Below are 13,185 nucleotides of genomic sequence, written 5' to 3'. Positions count from 1 at the left end.
AAGGCTTGTGCCTACAAGGCTGTCTCTGGGAATCATATTTTCCCAGGACTTAATAGAGGATATTGAGGATTTTGGAAAACTTGCTTTAATTTTATTTCAGAGTAAAAGCAGCGTATGATGGAAAGTAAATAAAAACCAACTTCCTAAGGTAGAGGAAAAACATCATTCCTTAAAAATTGAGATATTAGAAGCCAAGCTACTGATATATAAAAAGGAAATATGAACTTTATAGTCCAGGATAGATAGACACTGAGAATGAAGAAGAAAGAGAAAATGCATTTAGACTTGAAAAGGGAAGACCAAATTATTAGCATGAACTATTAAAGCAATATTAGATGGGATTCTATATAACATGGTTATTACAGATGGAGATTTAACAATTGTCTCTCCCCTCCGGGGGCACACTCAAGGAAGTTACAGAATTAGGATATTATGGAAAGTCACAACAAATTGGAAATATATCCAAGGAAAACTAATCAGTCCAATTCTAGAGTTGGTGTGGGAACCCTCCAGGATAGGGTTCTCTAAATCCAGGAGATGAAGAATGACACAATTTGTTTGAACAGAATTCATTGATTCCAAATATCTTTCTGTGAGAGACTACAGGTTTCAAAATCTAAAGGAGTATTTAAAAAACAAACATCTGATCCAGAAACCAAGGGAAAGTGAAAAATAAAAGGGCACTGAATTCCAGTAAACAATGTGAATTCTAGATATATTTGAAAATGAATGGAACTAAATGAACAGGCATATTAAACGAGGAAAACTGAAGTAGGATCTCTCTGAAAGGAAGAGGACAATAGATCCTATTCTTGCCAAAAGGGACATGGGAGAACAAATGTTACTTGAGGCACATATCATCAGTAGCTGTGGTAAGCGAGTAAAGTAAGTGTCTCTGGGGGTACATGCCAGATGCATTACTCTTTAGGAGGTGACTAAAATACACATTTCAGGAGCAACAACAGTTTTGGTCCAATAATCTGTGAAGTGTGATTCTCCAGCTAAAATAAATGTAAAGGTGATGCTAAGATTTCCTACTGAGCTAGTGTCACAGACCTAACAATCCTGAATTAAATGGCAGTGTCAGTAGGCACTGTAGCAACCAAGCAAAACCCCTCACTCATAGGGGAAGGAAGAAGCCATGTGTATTAGGATAGGCTAGTTTATGCTGTGTTAACAAACTCATTCCTGCATCTCAGTACCTAAAAGTAAAAAGGCTTAGTTTGTATTAATATACAATGGAAGTGGCCCTATTTCCCACATGGACATTCAGGGATCCTGGCTGATCTTGCTCAGTGAAGCAAGTGGAGAGTTGCTGGAGTTTCTCTCAGTGATTGTTCACTGTTTCAGGTTAGGAAAATCTCACAGCACTTTCCACTGCTCTCATTTTATTGTCCAGATCTAGTCACATGACTCTCCTTAACTACAGGAAATTTAAGAGCAGTCCTGTGCCCAGAAAGGAGAGGAAAGTTTTGGTGAATACTAGTAACATTTAGCACACAATATTGCTAGGGTTATCCCACATCCACTGTAGCACTGGTGAGCCAGGATCACAGAACTCAAAGGGAAATGAAAATTAAGAAGCTCTGAATAATATGAATGGAAAATAAAAGAGAGAATAATAAATTATCCAAGTGATGGATACCATCATGGCAAACCATTAAATGCCATTGTCTGAGAAAGAAGAAATTATGGTTAGCTGGATGCTCTCCAATCCCAACCACCATACAGATCAAACTATTCTGCCAAATATACTTTCTTGACCAATTTAATTTAAATTCACAGATGATAGACTCCACACAACTATCATGGATAATAGAAATCATGGGGAAGTGAAAATCGAGAATATTCACTCCATCTCCCCTCTCCTTCACTCAATTAGTAATGAATCATTCCTCTGGCCTTTGTGAACATCAAGTACAGGGCTTCAAAAATATAATTTCCTGGGGCTGGGAATTGGTTTTTCAGATTTTATTGATACAGGATTCGTGGCATGGTTTTTCAATGAACACTTTGAATTCTTTAAAAAAAAAGTTTCTAACTGTTCTAATTTAGTTTGGAGTTGCTAACATAACCATACATTTTCTCATAGTAATCATCTCAAATTGTGGCATCTGAAGAAATTAAGTCTACCCAGGGATAAAGAACTTTTTTGACTAAGTTGATAATAAAGAAGTAGGTAAAACATTGCATTTTTTAGACCAGTTAAAAAAGCAGCCGGCTGTCAACTGTTAGTTATTAAAATTTGCAAACTGTGAAAGAATATAATAAAAACATACATCCATTATTACAGATACATTCAAAACTTGTTAATGCTTTGCACTGTTTCAATAGGTAGATATAGATATGGTAGATATTGATAGACATATATATGTATATAGATATCTGTCTCCTTGTTACCATTTCAAAAAAAAGTAGACATCATGATAATTAACCTTAAATGTTGCATGAATAAGGACATACTCCTCAATAAACAAAATAACCTATAATATCTATAGAAATTTAAAATGATTTAAAATATTATTATCAAGTCCTTTTCAAGATAACCAAGTTTTCACTTTACATTTGACTGAAATATCCACATTTCTTTTAATCTAGAACAATTTTCCTCCCCCATTTTTAAATAGCAATGATTTTTCAAGATACCCCGTGCATTTTCCTTTAGATATGTTTTTGTTTTTGTTTTCCCCACACAGGGTTATTTTAGATATTTCTCTGTGTATATTGTTGAATTTCTTTTTAAAGTTTAAATAGTTTGATTACATTTATATTAAATATTTCTTCTGTGGAGAATATTTTTTTTAATTATTTTTATTTATTTATTTTTTTGATGTGAAGTTCGATGATTCATTAGTTGCGTATAACACCCAGTGCACCATGCAATACGTGCCCTCCTTACTACCCATCACCAGCCTATCCCATTCCCCCACCCTCCTCCCCTCTGAAGCCCTCAGTTTGTTTCTCAGCATCCATAGTCTCTCATGCTTCATTCCTCCTTCTGATTACCCCCCTTTCTTTATCCCTTTCTTAAGCGTTATTTACTTCATATAACATCAGGTGGAACATATTGTCAAGTAATTTCACTTGATGCTAAATTTGGTCACTTCTTTAAAGGGGTGACAACCAAACTTCTCTATTATAAAAATAAAATTTTTCCTTTGCAATTATAAAATAATCTGTGGTGATATTTTGGTGGTATGCAAATACTCTGTCTACATCAATTTTGACCTCATATTAGCATCCATTGATGATCTTTGCCTAACTAATTATTTTATATGATGTCCAAAATGTTACTAAAAAGAAAGATTATCATACATTATTTATTAGCTGTCATAATTCTGTTTTTTAAATGTTTTCTTTTCAACTATTAATAAACTGTATTTCCTCATAAAAATAAATAATCAATTCTTATTTCCTTTTTTTTTAAAAGAAAGCAGTTGGTATTAACAGTCATTTTTGATGATGTCATATATTTTGCTGTTCTTTTTTCTTTTAAATTATTTCCCAAAGATACAACTTTTAATTTATCCATTTGCCTCATTATTCTGTTATTTAACGTGTTAACTTCTGTTATTAACATGTCTTTAGTATTCTTGTCTTTGGTTTATTTTGTTTTTCTTGGATGTTTATTTTAATTTTCTCCTCCTTACTGTTTTTTTTTTTTTTAAGATTTTATTTATTTATTTGACAGAGATAGAGACAGCCAGCGACAGAGGGAACACAAGCAGGGGGAGTGGGAGAGGAAGAAGCAGGCTCATAGCGGAGGAGCCTGATGTGGGGCTCCATCCCATAACTCCGGGATCACGCCCTGAGCCGAAGGCAGACGCTTAACTGCTGTGCCACCCAGGCGCCCCTCTCCTCCTTACTGTTTATTTAAAGTTTTATAATTCATCTGAGTATTTCTTTTGCTATTTGCTGTATATTCTAAAATACATCATTTTAATTAACATTATTTAAAATTTTAGAAATTTTGACTTACATTTTAATTTCCAAATAGAAAAGATTTCTGTTTATTTTGCTATTTTTTCTAGTTTTACTACGTTGTGGCCAGACAATTTTTTGGTATCATTTTTTTCTTTATAAAATTTATTAATATTTTCTTTGTGTCATCATATACGAAAATTTTATGGATTTGTTACTGCATTTTGTAAGCAGGTGTGTTTTCTATTTATCGAAGGTATACATTTTCGTAAATACCTATCTTAGAGCCTCCTTATTGATTATGTTGTTATTTCCTCTATAGCCTTATTTATTTGTTTATTCGACTGGCTTGAACGATAAAAGTATGTTAAAATATCCTCAGGATAGTGTTTCTATTTTTCCTTTCATGTCCTGTAATTTTCCTCTGTGACTTTTATCCTGTATGAACTGCTGTATTACTTAGTGCATGGATATTCATAGCTCTTTTACGTATACTTTCATTGTGAATTGTAACCTTGAGTGTTAGAAGGTGTAATTTCAAATTTCAAATTTGCTTTTTGTTTGAAATGTACCTTAAATATCTAGATAGTTACCCCCTTTTTTGCTTTCATGTATTGGTCTGCATTTGCCCATCTCTTTTATTTTATCATTTGAATCATTTTATTTTACTTTAGGCTCTTATATACAGCTAAGATTCAGCTTTGTTTTATGAGCCAATTGGAAACTCATTTTCAAATAAGTATAATGCAGTCATTTGGAGGTCCTCTCATTTTTGTCAGATAACTTTATGATACACTTACTGTGAGTTGTGTTATAGTTAGTTACCCTGTATCTTTGTCAGTGCTGTTTCACTGCTATTTTTGTTGGCTTTTTAATTTTCTTTGTTTTGGGGGGCATTTAGAAAGGTTTATATTTTTGTTCTAGCTACTATTTTTTTAATCAATAATTTCATATTATTCCTTAGTTCCCTTTTACCTACTATTCGGTTTGTCAATTTTTAATTGTATCATTAGACTTTCATGTTTCCCTATTAAAAATTCCAAATTCTTATTCTGGTTTCTCTTTTCTATCTCCCTTTTCTGCCCACTTTTAGTGGTGTTATTTCTAATCTGTCAAAGCATATAAGATTCGTATACTATTCTTCCAGCTATCTTTGCTCTGTTTTTGGTCTTACTGTACAAATAAATATATTCAATTCTTAAAAATTTTGCTAATTTTCCTAAAAATCTATTGATTTCATGAAAGTTATTTTTAGTGGATTCCATATGAAGGACTTGTAGGTATAATTTTTCCATAAATTTCTTGCATTTGCGCATGTTTAGATCAGTTTTGTTGTATTCTTAATATAAATGAAGGACATTTGGCTGAGTGCAAAACAACAGTCTCATAATATTGTTCCTTGGGGTTCTTAAAAATGGTGCTCCACTGTTGTCTTGCTCTAACAGATAACTTAAAGTTACAGTAGACTTTAAAGTTATAGGTTATATGTCAATTTTATCTCAATGAAGTTTGGAGAAAAAACACACAAATTCAGGGTAGCATCAGACTTCTCAACATCAACACACAGAGCAAGACAACGGAAGTGTACTGTGTTTGATTTGATACACTTACATATTGCAGCATGACTACCACTGCACTGTTATCTAACAACTCCATCAGATCATATAATTACCATTTCTATTTTGTGGTGAGAACATTTAAAATCTTAGCAATTATCAAGTACATAGTATGATATCATTATATGGCATCTATGTTTTATGTATATTATATGAAATATGGAATGATATACAATCCATCATTTATACACACACAAACACACACACACATACAATTTCTTTATCCATGTATCTATGGACAGGCACTTAGACTGTTTCCATATATTGGAAATAATGCTGCAAAAACACGGGAGTGCCGATGTCTCTTTGATATTCTGTTTTTAGTTTCCTTTGGATATATAACCAGAAGTGGGATTGCTGGATCATAAGGTAGTTTTCTTTTTTATTTTCCGAGTAAACTCCAGACTGTTCTTCATAGTGGCTATGCTAATTTATATTCCCAATAGGGCACTAGGGTTCCTTTTCCCCCCACATCCTTACCAGCACTTGTTATTTGCTTTTTGATGATAGCCATTCTAACGGTATGAGGTGACATCTCACTGTGTTTGGCACTTCACGGAGGATTGATGATGTTGAACATCTTTTCATCTACCTCTTGGTCATTTGTGTGTCTATTATTCAGTTCCTTTGCTCGTTTTGAATCAGATTGCTTGTTTTTTTGTATGAATTCTTTATATTTTTTGATATTAAGTCCTTATCAATTTGCAAATGTTTTGTCCCATTCTGTAGGTTGGCTTTTCATTTTGTTGATGCTTTCCTTTGCTGAACATAATCCTTTTAGCTTGATGGTAGCCCCGTTTACTTCTTTCTGCTTCGTTGCTTGTCTTTTTTGGTGTCATATCCAAAAAATCATGGCCAATACCTGTGACAAGGAGATTTTCCCCGTTTTCTACTCAGAGTTTTATATTTTCAGGTTTACCTGAAGTCTTTGATCCATTTCAAGTTAATTTTTGTGAATTGTGTAAAACAGAGGTCCAATTTCATATTTATACCTGTGTTTATCTAGCTTCCCCAACAATTGGTGAAGAGACTTTCCTTTTCCCATTGAGTATTCCTGGCTCTCTTACCAAATATTAGGTGACTGCATAAGCAGGGTTTTATTTCCGAACTCTTTAATCTGTTCTTTTCTATATGTCTAATTTTCTGCCAGTATCATATTGTGATTGTTATAGGTTTGTAGTATAGTTCGAAATCTGTTGTAATTTTGATAGGGATTGCACTGAATCTACAGATAGCTTTGGGTAGTATGGACATTTTAACAATATTCATTCTTCTTATCCATAAACAAAGAATATCTTTACATTTCTTTGCATCTTCTTCAGTTTCCCTCATCAGAGTTGAAGTTTTTAGTATAGAGATCTTTTGGTTAAATTCCTTGGTTAAATTCATTCCTAAGTATTTTATAGTTTTGATGCTATTGTAAATGAAACTATTTATTTATTTTCAGATATTTCATTGTAGTGTTTGGAAGTACAACTGATTTCTGTATATTGATATTATATCCTGCAGGTTTATTGAATTTGTTGATTAGTTCTGACAGTTCTTTGGTTGAGGCTGTAGGATTTTTTTCAGTATAAGATCATGTCACGTAGAAATACAGACACTGTTATTTCTTTTCTTAATTTGGATGCCTTTTATTTCTTTATGTTGCCTGATTGGTCTAGGTAGGACTTCCAGTACTATTTTGAATAAGAGTGGTGACAGTGGGCACTTTTGACTGTACCTGATCTTAAAAGAAAAGGTTTCAGCCTTTCTCTGTGAAGTACGGTGTTAGCTTGGGGCTAGTCATATATTGCTAAGGTAGTTACAAGGAGGGTGGTGACCAAAGGGGTCAGAATTTACATAAATTTGGAAGATTAAGCTGACAGGTCTTGCTGACAGACTTTGGTTTGAGGTGTACAAGAAAGAAAAAAAAAAAAGAGGGAAGGATAATTCCAAGCTACTTTGGCTTTGCCTGTAGAAGAATGAAGTTGCCATTTACTGAGCTAGGAGAAGTATGAATAGAGGAGGTTTACGTTCAGAAACTAGTAGTTTGGTTTTGTTGTTGTTAGATTTAAACATCCACATGTACATGCCAGTTAAGCAGTTGGATATAAGATTCTGAGATTTTGGGGAAAAGGTCAGGAATGGAGATGGAAATTTGACAGTTTTCTTGGCTGAACAATGGAAGTAAGATGAGTGTTATTAATTATCTCAATAGTTACCTGAACTAGAATAATACTGTCCCTACTTTTTTCAATATTTGGACCCAAAACTCATTTTGGAGAATACTCTTTAAGGGAAAGGCTCATTCCTTTTGGTTTTGTGTCTCCATCTTCTAAATATATAGCTGATTTCTATTAAATATATCTGGAAATAATACATAGAAAAACTTTGAGTCTACTGACTTAGTAATGTCAGTAATTTTTTTAAAACTGAAAAAATTCTCCAATATTTAGGTGTCATGACAGATGCAAAGATGCATCAATAGCAGATCCTACTTTTAAGATATTTGTATCATCCCACCATTCATCTGACATGAATTTCATTCCATGGTTGTATGATGGGATGAATAACTTATTAATCAGGCAGAAATGGATAATATTCTTTTAGCACATATACAGAGGTTTATGTTTCTCCTTATTCTTTCAGTCATGGATAAGAGATTCAACTTAATGAATCTTAAGGTGTTTTATTAACAATTAAACATGACAACATGTTCGAGGTAATATACTAAAACCATGTCAAAGGAATATGCATTTACAAAAGCTTATGTAATCCAATACTCTCCCACTTCGTAATCACTTTCAAGTTACCTCTCTCTTATCCCTGCTTTCTTTTCACCATCATAACAACCCAAATCCTTTAATAAACATAGCATTATGGTTAAGAGAATAGACTGAATCAAACCACTTGGCTTCAAACCCTTAGCCTGATTAAATAGCAATTTGTTCATTTGTGACAAGAGTGTAGTTATAGGAATTACCTAATAATACTGGTAAGAACACCAGTGAGAAAATACTTGTAAAACATACTGTCATATACATGATAATTAGTATATATTTTACTAATTATAGATAGTATTGGTCCAATTTTTCTCATTAAAAATATGCAATTTAGGGGCGCCCGGGTGGCTCAGTCGTTAAGCGTCTGCCTTCGGCTCAGGGCATGATCCTGGAGTTCTGGAATCAAGCCCCACGTCAGGCTCTTCCCATGGGAGCCTGCTTCTTCCTCTCCCACTCCCCCTACTTGTGTTCCCTCTCTCGCTGGCTATCTCTCTCTCTGTCAAATAAATAAATAAAAGCTTTAAACAAATAAATAAAAAATAAAATAAAAATATACAATTTAATTTTACCTATATAGAGGTTTATTTTCTCTTTTTACCTAGTTCAAATTATTTACTACATTTATAATGCCTTAAGAACATACCACATAGGGGTATAGGCTTCAAACAACTGAGTATCTTATGCCACAAAGGAATTTATAGGAAGAATATCAGGTAGTTCACAGAATCGACACAAGTTTTTGTGAACCAATGTGGAAATGGGCATGAATCAAGAAAGGACAGACTATTAAGAAGTCTACCAAGACAAGGTCACAGAAAGAGTTTAAGATGCCATCAAGAACAATTATTAATGGAAAACTGCATCTTTATGTCATTTTTCCAGAATTTAAAGTCCTTGAATTTATATATAACATATATCTATGTTCTATATCACTGGTTCTCAGATTTGGCTGAACAATGGAATCATCTGGATGGGGGTTGTGTTAAAAATACTGTCTCGTGCTTACTTCAGCAGCATAAATACAAAAATTGGAATGATACAGAGAAGATTAGCATGGCCCCTATGCAAGGATGACATGCAAATGCATGAAGTGTTAAAAAAAGAAATTAACAAAAATACTCATGTCTAAATCTGATTCTCAGAACTTCTAGTTTTATTGGTATAGAGTGCAGCCTGGATAATTGGATTGTTTTAAAGCTCCCAAGGTGATTCTAACATACAGCAAAATTTTATATTTAATGGTACAAGTGGTAGGGTCCATTTGTTGAAGAAACAGATGAAATTCTCAAATGACTCCTACATATATTATGTGTTAGTTAATTGGTTAATAAATTATTTTTCAAAAATAATTCATATTTTTTAGAAAGTTTTAAAATAAAGTATCTTGTGAAAGTTATCCATAATCTCCTATCCAAAGATAACTTCCATAAATATTTTCATTTATCTTTTCAGATGGTCCACTTTGTATATGAAGGGTGTGTGTGTGTGTGTGTGTGTGTGTGTACTCGCATATGTTCTTATGTCTTTTGGTTCATAGTAGTTGAAGTTTCATGGCTGTTCTCTCTCCAGAAGATAATTTTTCTTTGTTGAATTGTGCCTTCTAAAGAGAAGGCCTCCAAAGGTTAAGGATTAATTCAACTAATGAACTGTGAATATTGGTAAATTGACATTTCAAAGGGCAATGACATTCAATGATGCTCTAAAACTATGTCAGTGAATTAATATTTGAATATTCGAAAATATCAATTTCCCTTTTGCAAAACCACATCAGAATTAACTGGTTTTCCTCATTTGACTCTTCCCTAGTCTCTTTACCTTTATTTTAGACATCATTTGCCTACATGTATTTTCTTCTTCCTTAACAAATGAAAAATGAAAAGTCCTTTAAAAACTGGTGCTTTATTGGATTTTTTAAATGAACTCTTTTCTAAACTTAAAAAAGCAGATACATACTTTATAATTTAAAGTACTTCATAATTTATTTAAAAATAATTTAAATCCTGTAATTTTTAAAATGTTTTTTATATATAAGTTTCCTCAAATAGAGTGTTATTTATCAGCCTTCTTTAAAACACAACTAAAATCTTAAATCCACAATTAATATTCAGCTGATTTGGATTTTCCACATTTGTAGAGTTTTAATATGTTAATCTTTGTGCTCTGCCTACATAGTCTTAATTTGTAGAGTTAGTTACTTTTGGGGGGATGTTTATCATTAGTTATCTCCTCTTAAAACTTTTGAGTAGTTTATACAGTAGTTTCGTATCTAATGAAGAAAGCAATATATATCATGGGTGTGAGAAGGATAATGTATATTTGAAACATCAGTTAACAAAGCAAGTACAGGCGCTTCCTGTTTATGGTAGGGCAGACACGACTTATTAACAGGAGGCTTATTAGCAGAAGGCACATTAAAGACCCCTCTTTCAATTCCTTATTGACAAATAAGGAAATTAAAACTCAACAAGATAAATTAAACATCTTCATATATTGTTAATAATAAAACAGAACTGCAATCTCAGTTTCTAATTCCCAATTCAATAATATTTCCAATATAATACAGTGGCAGCTCTAATTACATTATCAGAGATCTATATTCCATCTATTTGTACCACTGGAAGATTTGGGCTATAAAACCAGCTGCAGCCATTAATATATCAGCAGGCTGTTACCTGATCGTTGAAACTTCCACCAAAAAAGATATAAGAGAGAGGAGGAAGGGAAGTATGTCAAGGTGATTTAATATATTGTTGAAGATGCAATCATTTGTACATAGTCTATGCATCTTTCCTGAGATAAATCAGTAGCTAAAGATTTAGTGATAAAAAATTTGCAATGTTCTTAGTACCAGATGAAAATCATCAGTGTGAATAATGGAATGGTAATGAAGCAGCATTTTTAGGGAATGTATTCACTAGGCGTAGATTCTTCAATTTGTTACCTCGTGGGGACTGGCCTAAAACCACTTTTGGGATAGTACCTAGTGAATTCTGGGTTATGCCATGTAACCAGGTTAAACATGATTAATCAATTCATAGATAATCTCTGTTCTCATGTGTAAATGCTGTTTACTTCAATTTTATTCAAATCTAATTTCCTTCAAAATATTGTATTACAATCGTTATTGAAAATAACTTTTTAAACCAAAAACATTCAAACTTTGTTTCCATTAAACCATGACTTTTCTTAAAATGAATACTATGATTACAAACCTGTAGTGTAATATTTATTACGGTTGGATAGAAAATACGAGCCAGCCTAAAATGATCAATTGCAGATTGAAAATGAAGACATTCAGTCCTGAGAATTATAAAAGAGAAAGAAAAATGAAAGCTATCACAAGGTAGGAAAAACAATGTGTTAAAGCCTATTCTATATGGTGCTTTAACTTCCAGATACAAAGTACTGACTGTGGTTGAACATCTGGATCCTGGACTGTTCTGTGCCAAATGTCTGTGTGGACAAGGGAACTGGATGCCTCTTAATCATGCAGCTGTTTTGGCATCTTATGACAGGAACCAGTGTCTTCTAGCATTGCACCTTCCTTTTTGCCTTCTTTTAATTTTGCCACAGACCCACAAGATGATTGATAGAAGCCAAAAGTATCATTTGGCTGTCATGCCATGTTCCTCAGTTGTGGCATGAGTGTTTTCAAGATGTGATGAACATCTGCTATAAATCTAGTCTGTATTCAGGAGCATTCTCTGGGGGGTTTTGTGCTTTAGTTCAAGAGAACCAAAGTAATAAAATCCAGTTTTCCCATTTGATGTGCAACCAAAATGAAACTCAATGACAGTACGCAATCCTCCCAAGTTTACATAGTTAAGTATGGTAACAAGTATGGGGCACAAGCCTTCAATTTCCTTTCTAAGAAAGGCATCTTCACTTAAAGTATTTTGTATTTATATGATTTTTAATTTGCAAACATTTTCTCTTCCATTTCTGTTTCTTGGCACGGTTCACTCTCTGTAGCCATCCATGTTAATATTTATTCACTTCTGTAGTATGCTTTTGAAAAGCCCAAAACTTTTTTGTTTGAATATATACATTCAAACAGGGAAATATATGTTTGTATATTCAGATGACATAAGGGCATAAAAAGAACAACTTTTTCTAGGAATCAAAAAATGCTTCTCTGGGAATTCAGTAATGGCAGATGTGTGTTTCTAGTTTCTGAGCCAGATATAAAACAATGCACAAGTTGATTGAATTATCTTAGTTTCTTTTTCCCCCCTCATGATTAAAAAGCACACGTTCATCTTCAACTGGAAGTCATTGACAATTTCTTCAACATTTTGTTTTGGCTTTAATGTTAAAGAATATCAATGACATATCACAGTCTTATGGTGTTAATTTTGAAAATCACAGGCTTCTGTTTGTGAGTCTATGAAAACTAGGGTTGCATGTAGAATGCAAAATTTCTTTCATCCATAATTAACCTGAAAATATTTATCAACCTATAGCTATACCCAAGACATTGGGCTAGGCCTTGGTGAATTTGTCACACATGCATTAAAATCCAATAAACATGCAAAGAAGCTTGAGGTATGCCCTTATACGTTTAGGGGAATTGGACATAAATATATGAAAGGAGGTAAATATTATGGATTAATAAGGAAGAGGAGTTTATTGCTATAGATATTTAGATGTATGTAGTGAGCCAGACACAAAGAGTGAGAGAGAGGGAGAGAGAAAGAGAGGAAGGGGAAGAGGGAGAGAGAAAGAGAACAATAGGGGGAAGGGGGAGGAGGACAAGGGGAGGGGAGGGGAGGAAAGGGTCCCACGAGGGATTTTTCATTGGCACTGAACCTGGAGCAGAATAATGAGCAAGAGTGCATTACACAGAGTGAGGTTTTCAGAAAGGAAGGTTAGTTCAAGCAAAG

General features: G+C 33.3%; 1 non-coding gene across 1 annotated transcript; it reads left to right on the top strand.

Moving 5' to 3' along the window:
- The first annotated feature begins 9,300 nt into the window (after positions 1–9,300).
- LOC123799558 (U6 spliceosomal RNA) lies at positions 9,301–9,407 on the top strand. The gene has a single exon (XR_006781644.2). It is a non-coding gene; the product is annotated as a U6 spliceosomal RNA (small nuclear RNA).
- Positions 9,408–13,185: the final 3,778 nt, after the last annotated feature.

The sequence above is a fragment of the Ursus americanus genome, chromosome 24, assembly GCF_024610735.1.
Source record: "Ursus americanus isolate L20-20 chromosome 24, mUrsAme1.1.p, whole genome shotgun sequence".
NCBI classification, from domain to species: Eukaryota; Metazoa; Chordata; class Mammalia; order Carnivora; family Ursidae; genus Ursus; species Ursus americanus.
This window is presented reverse-complemented; position numbering and strand designations above follow the sequence as displayed.